The sequence below is a fragment of the Camelus dromedarius genome, chromosome 4 (assembly GCF_036321535.1).
Source record: "Camelus dromedarius isolate mCamDro1 chromosome 4, mCamDro1.pat, whole genome shotgun sequence".
Classification (NCBI taxonomy): Eukaryota; Metazoa; Chordata; class Mammalia; order Artiodactyla; family Camelidae; genus Camelus; species Camelus dromedarius.
In genome coordinates this window covers 9,345,506-9,357,945 of record NC_087439.1, presented here as the reverse complement: position 1 = coordinate 9,357,945, position 12,440 = coordinate 9,345,506, and positions in this window count along the sequence as shown.

Here is a 12,440-nt window from a genome sequence, read left to right as displayed (position 1 = left end):
AATTCCACTTTCCACTAAGGTCTTGAGTTATTTATGAGAAATGGGAAGGCCATTAACATTCAAAAATATTTTTTTCAAGAAGTTTTATTTAAAAAGTAACAGAAAGAATTCCTTAAAATGCTAGTGAAATACTACCCATTTAGGTGCCCTTGAGTTTAGTGAAACATGTTAAGCTCCTTGCTTCAGCTACACACCTTAAGGGGAGGGAAGTGATTTTCGGTAAGTACTTCCTAAGAGCCTTGTACATAGTAAGCACTCAATAGATATGTGCTGAAAGAACACTGTGGCCACCATCTGGTTAAATTTCAATTGAATTAGAGCTGGTTACTTTTTAATGGATTGAATTTTATTAAAGTTCCTTTCAGCAGGCTCTCCATAATAGACCACATTGATTTTAATAAAATGTGCATTGATTAAGGCAAAATGTCAGTTTTCTGCCCTGAATACAATCTCCCACAGTCATTAAACAACATTATAATTTTATTAAATCAATTCTATTCATTCATTTTAATTAAGCGTGGCTTTGAATTTGACCTTCATTTTACTTTGGAGGACACTCGATCGAGATTTAGCAAAGAGTTAATCACTTCGTGCAAATGTATTTTTTGGGATCCTTTAGAAAAAAAAGAAACAGCAATTATGTTGTCTTGATGGTCTCATCTAAATACAAAAATAAAATACATCAATCAAATCACTTGATGTTTCAGTTTGGGGGTCGGAAGCCCAAGTGTTTGAAAAGTTACTTTTTTTTGGAGCCAATTGTTCTTAACTTCTGATCCAGAGTCTAGTTCTGAAGACAAAAGACAAAGCAGAAGAAGCTGGTCTTTGGAAGGCACCCTCTTCGAGCAGTTTTTGTCCCTTCATACTCTTTCTTTCTCTTTTCGTCACTCTTCAATTCAATTTAATTTTCCCATTAGAACATGTGTGTTAAAAAAGCGTCTCCTACGATGCTAGTGCCAGACTGAGTTTCACACGCCTCCTCCTCCAGAACCTTTGTACTTACAGGAGACAGTGCCTTGGTTCTTCAAGCAGAACCTCATTTCTGACTCCAGACTCATGTGCCCACTGCCACCGTACACCTGAGAATCCGGTTTAAAAGGGCCCACGGGGAGTCCAGCAGTGGGGACTGACCCTGCCTCATTTCCCTGCTGGTACCACCAGTGTCACGCCCGCAGGCTTGGCTCAAAGAGTAATTATAATCAAAGCGCATTGTGGCTAATTCTCTAATTTTGATGAGCTGCTTGTGTTTAATTTTGTGAATATTCCACTAGGAAAGGAATGACCTTACAAAGTGTTCTAGGCAAAGGAGAAATCGATATATGTAAGTTTTCCAGGTGTAATGAACATGTTTGGGTTCCATGCAATTCTGTTATTCTGTCTGTGAACTGACCATTATTTTAAAGAAAAAAAGATAAGCAATGTGTTTTGTACATGCATAGGTCTCACTGCAGGGGGCGAAAAACAAAACAGTATTTGATCATTGTATTTTAACCCCAAATCATAAAAATCTACCAGTCATTCATCTAACGAATACCAGTCATTTCTTGCCCCGCTCCCGCTCTCCCTTTCCCTCAGTTTCGTTTCCGTGTGCAGTTTGTCTAGTTTTCTGATTTCTCTTCCTCCAAGTAGACTACGAGCATTTTGAGGATAAGGTCTGTTATCCCACAGCATCTAATTCATGGGAAGTACTCAACCTATCATTACTGAATGAATGAATAAATGAATGAAAATCACTCTTCTTTATGGACACTTAAATAACATTTTACTCCTGTGCTTCTGCAAAATAAAAAAAAAAATCCCTAGAGGAAGTCAAGATAGTATAATAAAAATTGATTCAGGATTAGTCTTTTTGACAAAAAAACTTACATGACTTAAGAGCAGTTTCCTGAAGGGTAAAATGAGACCTCTTACTTCTTTCTATAGTTGTTTTCCAACGATTCACCGAAGACCTGTTAGATAGACAGCACTGAGCTAAGCAATGTGGAGGGTGGATAAAAATGTGACACTCTTCCTGTCCACACGCTGTTTGTAATCTGACTGGAAGAACAAAGCAGGTATAGGTGATATGTCAAAGCACCAAGGATTCCTAAAACTAAAAGAGCCTCACAGGTCAGATGAAAACCAAAGGTGGCTGAAGCACCGACTCGTGTTTAAGCGTCAGTGGTCCATGGGTTTAGGGAGAGAGGAGAGGGCATCGCAGTGGGGAAAGGCAGCGTATCTGAACTCAACCATGGAAGGGACATCTCATCACGATTAAAGGCTGCGGACAGCTGGTCTCCTCAGAACTGAGTGAGAGGAATGAGCAATGAGGTTGGAAGCTGTATTGGAAGGTGTGTGATAAAAATCATGGGCTCTTGGAACACGTAGCCCTGAGTAGGGCCATGCCTGGCTCACAGAGGGTTCTGGGCAAATTTTTTTTGTGCACTTTGATATATAAGCAATTCGATGTAAAATTGTATTGCACCCCGGTTGAATCATTAGAAAACACCAGGCAAACCAAAATTGTGGAACATTTTACAAAATACCTGGCCAGTCCTCTTCAAAAGTGTCAAGGTCATATAAAAGAAGGAAAGACTGAGAAACTGCCACAGATCAGAGGCCACTGAGGAGAATGACAACAAAATGAAATGTGGGACCCTGGTAGGACCCTGAAATTAAAAAAAAAAGAGCAGTATGGAAGCACTCGTGACATCCAGATAAAGTCTGCTGCGTAGTTAACGGTATTGTACCGGCGCTACTTTCCAGGTTTTGACAAACGTACTGCAGCCACGTGAGCTGTGAACATTTGGGGAAGTGGGACGATGGGCATCTTGGCAACTATTCTGTAAATGTAAAATTATTCCAAGGTAAAAGTTTATTTTTAAAAAGCACATTGTCAGAGCACTGAACCTATTCTGTGTGATACTGTAATTATATATATTTGCCAAAAGCTATAGAGTAAAGAATACAAACAGTGTACCATGATATACCCTGCTGACTTTGGATGTATCAGTGTTGGTTATTGATTGCAGTAAACATGACACACTGGTGTAGAACGTTGGTGATGAGAGAGGCTGTGTCTGGGGAGAGGGTATGCAGGAATTCTGCATTTTCTGTTCAATTTTGCTCTGAACTGAAGCCTGCTTTAAAAAATAACATTTATTCATTTAAAAACACATTGTACTACCCCATGTATAAGAATCCCAGATTTGTGTAAAAACTGTTATAAATAGGGCACCCGTCACCCTGGAAATCTTCACCCCTCCCCTCTTTTGCATGAACTCTTGAGTTTTCAAAATCATTAAGTTCAGTAAAGATGTGACTAACAAAAAATGTATCATAAAATGCATGGGTCCGTGTGAGGGATAGTGATTTACTGATCAAGATTTTGAAGAACAGATGGAAAAGAGGTACTTGTATATTTGCTTATTGCCAAGTCAGTACACGTGAAGATTCTTCCAAGCGGCCAGGTAACCCTCACCCCGCTTGTGTCCAGACTATTTCTGCATAATTCCCTGTCTTCCATCTTTCCTTACAACACTGCGGTTTTAGAAAAATGGTTTTATAATGAGTTATCTTAGGTCTCACCTTGTGGTGCATTTATTTAATGCTGGCAATACCATCACCCGACACTGGTCACCCACTGGACCACCGGGGAATACCAGCTCTCAACAGTGCTCTCTGAGGTTGTTACCTGTGCTATGTTCATAAGGACCTCGGATGCAAACCCCACACAGAGAACGCAGAAAAATGTGGCTGCAATTTACGTCTGGTCACGGGAAATTCACTGTTCAGAACTCCACATCATAGATACACGGCAGCATCTCCTCCCCTACATCTTTGTTTGAAGTCCCCAGGCTGCAGTGACTGCACTGCTGGGATGTAATGTCCTTCTTGGTGCCTTCCGCACACCTGCCTGTGGAAGAGGGCCTGGGGTGGGGTCGAGGGAGAGTGGGGAGACCAGTCCCACTTTTACAGGGACTGTCCATCCTTCATCCTGCCGGACTTGTGACTAAAGTTGGAGAGCACAGCTTTACTGCATTGGCTGTTTGTGACTCACTTGAATGGGGGCTCAGCCATGGGCCCTGGAGTGACATGTAGGCATGAGTTTTGGAGATTTCCGTGATGTCTGGTCGACCCCATGTTGGGGACAGAATGTCAGGCACATCCCAAAATAGAGAGATGGGACCAGAGCTCATGCGGGTCCAAATCCAGGTGAGGGGTACCCCTAGATGGCACTGTCCATCCCAGGCTGCTCCAGAAACCAAAAGCGACTTAGAAACTCTTGAGGAAGATGACACTACAAAGTGTGGGGACCCTGTGGAGCCAGGTCTGGGGCAGTAACCCCACTTTCTTGCTTGTGACTAAGGGTGATACTGGACCTGGGCTTGGTCCCAAGTCTGCCTCTCACTGGATGTGAAACCCAGGCAAGCCTCCACCTCTGGGACTTGTTTTCTTCTCCAAGGTGAAGATAATAACCTTACAGGGTTATTTGGAAGAGAGAATGAGAGATCTATAGAGTTCCTGTGAAATGCGCTGGAGGAACAGCCAAGGACACATAGAAACTGCCCTCCTGAAATGTACAGTCCTGGATCCCATGAAGTCAGCACTGTGCTGAGCAAACAACACGTTCTTGATAATTGTCACGTGGCACTGTTGTTGGTCCAAACTGCGCATCTTCTCCCCGGGGTGTTCCAAGCCTGCCTGGATGCTTCAGTGTAGCTGAAACTTCTCTTGGGCTTCCCAGGGTGGGAGAGAAAGGGTAGGGGCCAGGCAAGGAGTTCTGGGTGACTTTAAGAGTATCTAGGGGAGAGGACCGAAAAGACCACAAGGCTCTCAGGCAATCCTTCCTAATGTTTCTTTCTTCCAGCAGAGATTTTTCACGTGATCAGGTAGCAATGAGTTTGATATTTTAGTTGCTGTGAGTTCTCTCCATGCTCTGGTTTGATGAATAAGGGCATCTCTGCTTGACCAGTGTGGGGATGAGGGCTTGTGCTACAGCAATATTTACAGTGACTTTACGTTCCATGAAGCTTCCTCCTGATGCCTTCAAAACAAATCCTAATAGAAAAAAATTTACTTGATGATTTTTCTAGAATACTATCATTTCTAAAAGCTGTTCAAAGTGTCATTGTTCTTTTAATTCCATTTGCTGGCTTTTCAATATTTTTAGACCCGAAAATACGTTTGAAAACTCCTTCCCTAGATATGCTTCTAAAAGGCTGTGTGAACTCCAGAGATACTGTTCTTCCTTTGAACAAGTGCCTCCTGTGTATCCACGTGTGATGTAACAATAATTAAAGGATCCCCTAGTCATAATTGGGAGTTAGCTTTACTTTCCTCTGGGTAGGAATTCTGTGTGAAATGCACTTCCTTTCATGTTTATGTGAATACACCACATGCATTTTAGTTGAATAACTGAAAGAAAAACCAATTATATTTTCTGTAGCTGTCTTTCCCCACTGTCCCATGATAAAGCACTGCCTCCAGGTAGAGAGAGGAAAATTGACATACACAGAGTAAATTTAACTAGAGGTGTTAACTTATTTGTGATCAGCCATCCAGCAAGAGTATAAGACGATCATCTGGACAGGTTTTCTTTACCTGAAGTCTTTGAAAAGCAGAGTCATAGGCTGGTGATTGTTAGGGACTGAGCTGTGTTCTCCTCCAAATTTTATATGTTGAAGTTCTAACCCCCAGTATCTCTGCATGTGGCAGTGTCTGGAGATAAGGTCTTTAAAGAGATGATTCAGTTAAAATGAAGCCATTAGGGTGACCATAATCAAGTGTCCTTATAAGAAGAGAGGATCTGGACACAGACACACCCAGAGGGGAGACCACATGAGGACACAGGGAGAAGACGGCCACCTACTAGCCAAGGAGAGAGGCCTCAGATGGAACCAGCCCTGCTGATGCTTTGGTTCCAGACTTCCAGCTTCCAGAACTGCGAGAAATAGATTTCTGTTGTTCAGGCCACCCGGTTTGTGGTACTTGGCTGTGGCAGCCCTGGCAGACTGAGGCAGTGGAGCAGTACATTGCAGTCACACAACACAGGGATGAAGGAACAACTGAACATCAGTGCACCTGGGAGCTTTACTTCCTTGACGTATTAGCTGAATCACAAGAATTGTTCCTTTCTGAGTGTATTTCTGCAGCATTAATCATCCTCCTCCTCATCATTTCATAATAGCACCTCCCGCTTCTACCAGTTATTACACATTGACCAGGCACTGTGCTCTGGACTTTCCATCCACACCGCAAGATTATCATCTGTATCACAGGAACATGACAAAGTCTCTCAGAATGTCGGTGGCTCAACATAATCCATGTTTCTTGCTCATGCATTGCCTGGAACAGACACTCCTAGTTGGGAGGCTCTCATTGGAGGTTCCATTTCACCAAGTGAATCAGGGACCCAACAAGCTCCTTCTTCCTCAAGGTTTCACTCTGTCTTCTTAGAATCCAATTTATTGAGTCACTGGATGAGAGCGAAAGAGAGATCGATCGATCGATCTATCTATCTATCTATCTACCTACCTATCTGTCTATCTACCTATCTATCTGTCTATCTACCTATCTGTCTAGAAAAGAGGGAGATTGTGTTGCTCATAGGAGGATTCTAAGGGCAAGACTTGGAAGTGGAATTTGTCACTGGCCACCACCTTCCAGTATCCAGAACTGGTGGTGTGGCCTCACACAAGTGAGACAGCCCAGGAAGTAAAGACCCAGGAGGGAACGTGAGCAAACTAGGGAATAGCAAGACTTCCTCTGACACCGTCTATGGAAATTTCCTTTCTCTCCAGGTCTTACCCTATAATAATAACTTATAAAATGTGGACCTTATGCCCCTGTTACAAATGGAACAAAAATGAAGGTTAGAGAGGTTAAATGATGTGTTTGAGGTCAAATAGCTGTAAGTGGGCAGATTATTTCAGATGATGATTAAGTACTATGAATGCAATAAAAATATGATGTACTATGGAGAAAATAGGATGTGAGCTGCAGCAGAGGGTGTCTGGTGTGTGTGAGGGAGTGGTTGATTTAGAGGAGGTGATAGGGAAAGGCATTTCTTAGGTGCAGCATTAGAGCCAAGACTAAATGATGAGACAGAGGTAGACAAGAAAAGACAGAGGACACAGAAAGTACAAACACTCAAGATGAGAGGAAACTGGCATATTTGGGGAAGAGAAGTAGTAGGAGCTTAACTTGAAGAAGAAGATGAGGTTTAAATCACGAGAGGGCCTTTAAACCCTGGTAAAGAGGTTAGATTATATTCTAAGTGCAAAGCAAAGGGAAGCAATGGAAATTAAAAGCAAAGGAGTGACATTATCTGATTAATGATAGAAATAATTTCTATGTGGATATTGGGTTGGGCAGTGCCAGGGTAGAAGCAGTGAGACCAGTGAATGGATGTGGTAGTGGAGATGGTGGTGGCTTAGACAGAGTGGTGGCGTAGAGATGGTGAGGAGTGCATAGGTTCTTCAGGATGTTTTAGAGTGAGAACTTGTAGATGAACAGGCTACAGTGTGAGAGGGACTGACATAATTACAACTTGAGAATATTGTTGAATGACAGTAACATTTTCTGAGATTAGGAAGAACAGAGGGAGAAACTGGTTGGACAGTGAGTAAGTCACAGTTCTGTTCTGAGCCTGCTGTGTGTGAGGTGTCGATAAAATGGAGAACACACCGCTTAGCTACGATCCTGGAATTCTGTGGGGAGATGGGGACTTGATATAAATCTGAATATTACCAGCATATAGACGTTATTTAAAGCCATAGAACTGGTTATGTTCACCCAGAGACAGTTTGTGTATAAAAGAAGACAGTTGAGTAAAGAGCCTAGCATCTAAAGTGTGTTGACACAGAGAAGTCAGAGTAAACCCATCAAGAACGCAGAATGATTACAAACACAGGTACTTAACAAAAGACCCTAAAAATGCATGAAGCAAAAACTCATAGAATTATCTATTTTTATAGACAATTCAACAATAATAGTTGAAGACTGTAGTACCCCACTTTCAATAATGGATAAAACAGTTAGAAAGAAGATCCACAAGGAAGTAGAAGACTTGAACAACACAACGCTACAAACTATTGGGCATAACACATATTTATGGAACATCCACCCAACAACAGCAGAACGCCATTCTCCTTAGGTGCACGTGAAACATTACATAGAATAGACCATATATTAGGCCATAAGACAAATCTCAATAAACTTAGAAGGACTGACATTATACAAGGTATGTTCTCCAAAACATAGAATGTATTACAAATCACTAATATAAGGAAATTTGAGAAATTCACACATATGTAGAGAGAAAACACTCTTAAATAACAAGAAAACAATATAGAAAAATCAACAAATCAAAATCTGGTTCTTCGAAAAAATAAACAAAATTGGTATAACTTTAGCCAGACTGACCAATCAATAAATAAAAGAGTGAAAGAAAAAAGACTCAAATTTCTAAAATTAGAATTAGTGCATATTATTATAAACTTTAAGAAACATACAAAGGATAAGGATATGTTATGAAGAACTGTATGTCAGCAAATTAAAAAAGCTAGATGAAATGGATAAATTCCTAGAAAGATACAAATTATCAAAACTGACTCAAGAAGATACAGGGAAAGCTAAGTAGACATATAACAAGTAATGCGGTTGAACCATTATCAATAAAATTTCCACAAAGACAAGCTCAGGACCAGATGGCTTCTCTGGTGAATTCTACAAAATCTGTAAAGAAGAAAGAAATCCTACGCTTTACAAACTGTTCCAAAAATAGATATAGAGGACATACTTTCCAACTCACTTTATAAGGCCATTATTACCCTGATATTAATACAAAGACTTTACAGGAAAAGAATAATATGGGTCAATATCCTTTATGAACATAGATACAAATCACCTTAACAAAATAACAGTAAACTTTATCCAGTAATATATTTAAAGGATTATAAATCATAATCATGTGGAATTCCCCCCCCCCAGGAATGCAAGTTTGGTTTAATATGTAAAAATAAATCAATGAAATACATCACAATAAAATAAAGGACAAAACACATAATAATTTTAATTGATGCAGAAAAGCATTTGACAAAATTCAATACTCTTTCATGATTGAATACACAAAACAAATTAGGAATAGAAGGAAACTTTGTCAACATGATAAAGAGCATCTATAAAACACCCACAGCTAACATCATTTTTATTAGTGAGAGACTGAACATTTTCCCCATAAGATCAGGAACAGTCAAGGATAGCCACTCCTGCTATATCAAATTCAGTATTATTAGAGGTTGTAGCTCAGAAATTTAGGCAGGAAAAAGAAATATGTTCCTTTAGATTAGAAAGGAAGAAATAAAACTATTTCTATTTGCAAATGATATAGTCTTGAACATAGAAAATCTTAAGGAAACAACAACACAAATAACAACAACAAAAAATCCCATTCAGTTAAATAAATGAGTTCAGCAAGGTTGCAGACTATAGAACCAACATACGAAAATCAACTGTATTTCTATATACTAGGAATGAACAATATGAAAATGAATTAATTGCACTTGTAGCACTAAAAAAAAAAAAACATATAGGAATAAATTTATCAAAGGGAGTGCAAAACTTGCACATTGGTAAGAGAAAATTTTGTTGGAAGATATTAAAGAGTTCCTGAACAAATGGAAAAACATCCCATGTTCATGGATTGAAATACTTAATGTAGTTAAGATTGTATACTCCCAAATTGACCTATAGACAATGTAATACTTGTCAAGATCCTAGCTGGCCTTTTTTTTTCTTTTTTTCTTTTTTTTGCAGAAATTGATAAGCTGATTTTAAAATTCATGTGGAAATGAATTTTAATTTTATGAATTTACTATTCTGGATTCATGAGGAATCCAGAATAGTAAAAACAATTTTATAAAAGAACATTTGAATGTGACTCCTGTTTTTTCTAAGTCTCAGATCCCTCCATGGAATGGAGGAACGCAGAAAAGAGGCTCTAACTTGCAAGGTTGTCATGGGATTTAAGAGAATATGTGTGTAGAGTGTCCCGTAGTGCACCTGGCATAGTAAAGAAATAATATTATCATATCATGCAATTTTTAGTTGTCTGTTGCTTTTTTTCCCATTCATATGCATGCCAGTGTTTATTGAAAAGCTAACATCTTTCTTTGTGCAATTAAGTATACTTAGAATTAAAATCTCTCCTGAAGAGAGCTCACTATTATAATTAACCTTGATCAAGGTACAGATGATTGACATGAAATCTTAACCTGAAACCAAGGAAAGTAAGTTTCTGGTGAGAGAAAAATGAAGCAATGAACAAGTTGCAGAAACAAGAGGCTGGTTGGTGGTGGCCGTGTTGAGAGAACAAAAGGTAAACACTTTACCAAAAATACTGGCCCTGCTGATTAGATCCATCTGTAGCTTGGCTCAAGCTAAAAATTCTAGTCTTTCTCCTTTTCCATTCATCAGTTTTCAGATTTGTTCCCCCATCAAACAGCACTTTGTATCGAAAAGAAATTCCCAGAATGCAGTTTAAGAATGGGATTGTGTTATCCCTGAGTGATTCTCTGGCTCTGTTTTTTTTTCCCTACTAGTACCTTTCAAAGTAGGATCTTCAGTCTTGCAGGTGGTTTGAAGAGACAGTTTGGAGTCAGTAATAACCTGGCAGTGGATTGTATTTATTTGGTGGTGATGCAACGGAGTCACCATCATCTTCTAGAATAATAGGTTTATTTGACAGCCTCAGAAGTTGGTCCTGGAACAGAAACATTGCTATTGTTGAGTTCAGAGGTAGATTTAACAGGAAACCTTTTGGTTGAAACTCTGGAAGAATGACTGAGAGACAGAGTGAAGCAATTGCTTAAGTAAGCCTGAACTGAGGAGCTCTGAGTTCTTTGACCTCTTTTGTATCAAAACTAAAATTGGTTTTCCTCTATCGTTTGGGGCTGGGAAGTCTTCCTGAATCATCAATTTCTTTTTTTTTTTATTTTTCCAAAGTAAGTTGAAGTACAGAAAGATTTGCAGTGGCAACCACCCACTGATAGTAGATATAATTGAGATAAATATATATATAATATATATTTTTTTACAAATTAAAATTGGTTTCTTCTCATATTATACCTTTAAATAAAATTCTGCTATGATTTATAATTATTTGAAAGCAAAAAGAAGATTAGTTTGAAGAAAGAGTCAAATGAAAAAGTGACCCAGTTATTCAAATATGGTCCATTTCTCTACATCAGTGCAATAGTTTCAAGATATGACAGGGTGGATTAAAATATTTTATTATAAAAATTAATATGTAGGCATCGATAGGGTAAGCTCAATTGTTTCTCTTAAAGAAGATACCCTGTGCATAGATAAGATTGACAGTAACCTAATTCATAGAAAGATTTGAATGGCTCTGAAAGGTCCTGCCCAGGTCACAGGGACTTTTGTTCACAGGTCCACTGGCCGCTCTTTTGGGAGAAAGCTTTGTGGTGTGGACCATTGTCTGTCCTCCAACATTTATTTAAATACTATCACCTGTCAACAGACAAGCGGGCTTTGCAGCACATTTCTCTACTTCTAACCCCCACTGGCCACGTCTGGACCAAGATGGGCAAAACAGGATACCAGGTGTAAATCACCTCTGAGGCCTGGATCAGTTAGGGGAACTGGTCCATCAGATTTCCTCGTTGCTTTGAGTCAAGAGACACTGAGACTATGCCCATCAACAGGATGTCAGGAAGCTCTGCTGGGACCTTGGCCACACCATGTGCAGGCTGAAGAAGCAGACAAGGCACTGAATACAGGAGGAGGAAATCGGTAAAGATGGGGGAGAAGGAGCAGGTGTGCACGGAAGTCAAGACGGGGACGAGAAGAAAGGGTATAGGAGGGGCAGTGCCTTACTCCCCTCACCGACCTCCAGCTCTTGCTGAGCGCCATGTAGCCTTACAACAATCACACGCCTAAATTAGCTCTCTGTTTTTCACAACCCATTAAGAAAAACAAAAGAATGTATCAAAAGTTTTCCCAGATGCAACTAAGCTCAGAAACGTTGACATGATATTTTCTAAGTGCCCAGTGGATAATGAGGTTAACTAATGAAAACAAGGTCACCCCATGTGCCTGTGGGAAAGGGGCAGGAGCTGGAAAGGTCCTGTGAGGAGGGATGGCTTAGGGGACAGCCTGCACTGGTTACTCTCCTGGGTGAGCTTCAGGCCTAGAGTCTAAGGAAATGGGAAAGAAATATTGCAAGGAACACTATTTTCTCCTCAGTAAAATGACTTTCACTTAGATGTGCTTGGGTGTTAGACCCTGAACGTTCACTGAGGCATCAGGAAAAAATGCTTTCTGTGGCTCACACTTGTGTTTCATACTGAGATATGGTTACTGTCACCACCCACAACACTGCTTGGTTTCCTTTTAAGAAGTTTCATACAAGAAATTTCTTTCAGAGCTAAGTGGTA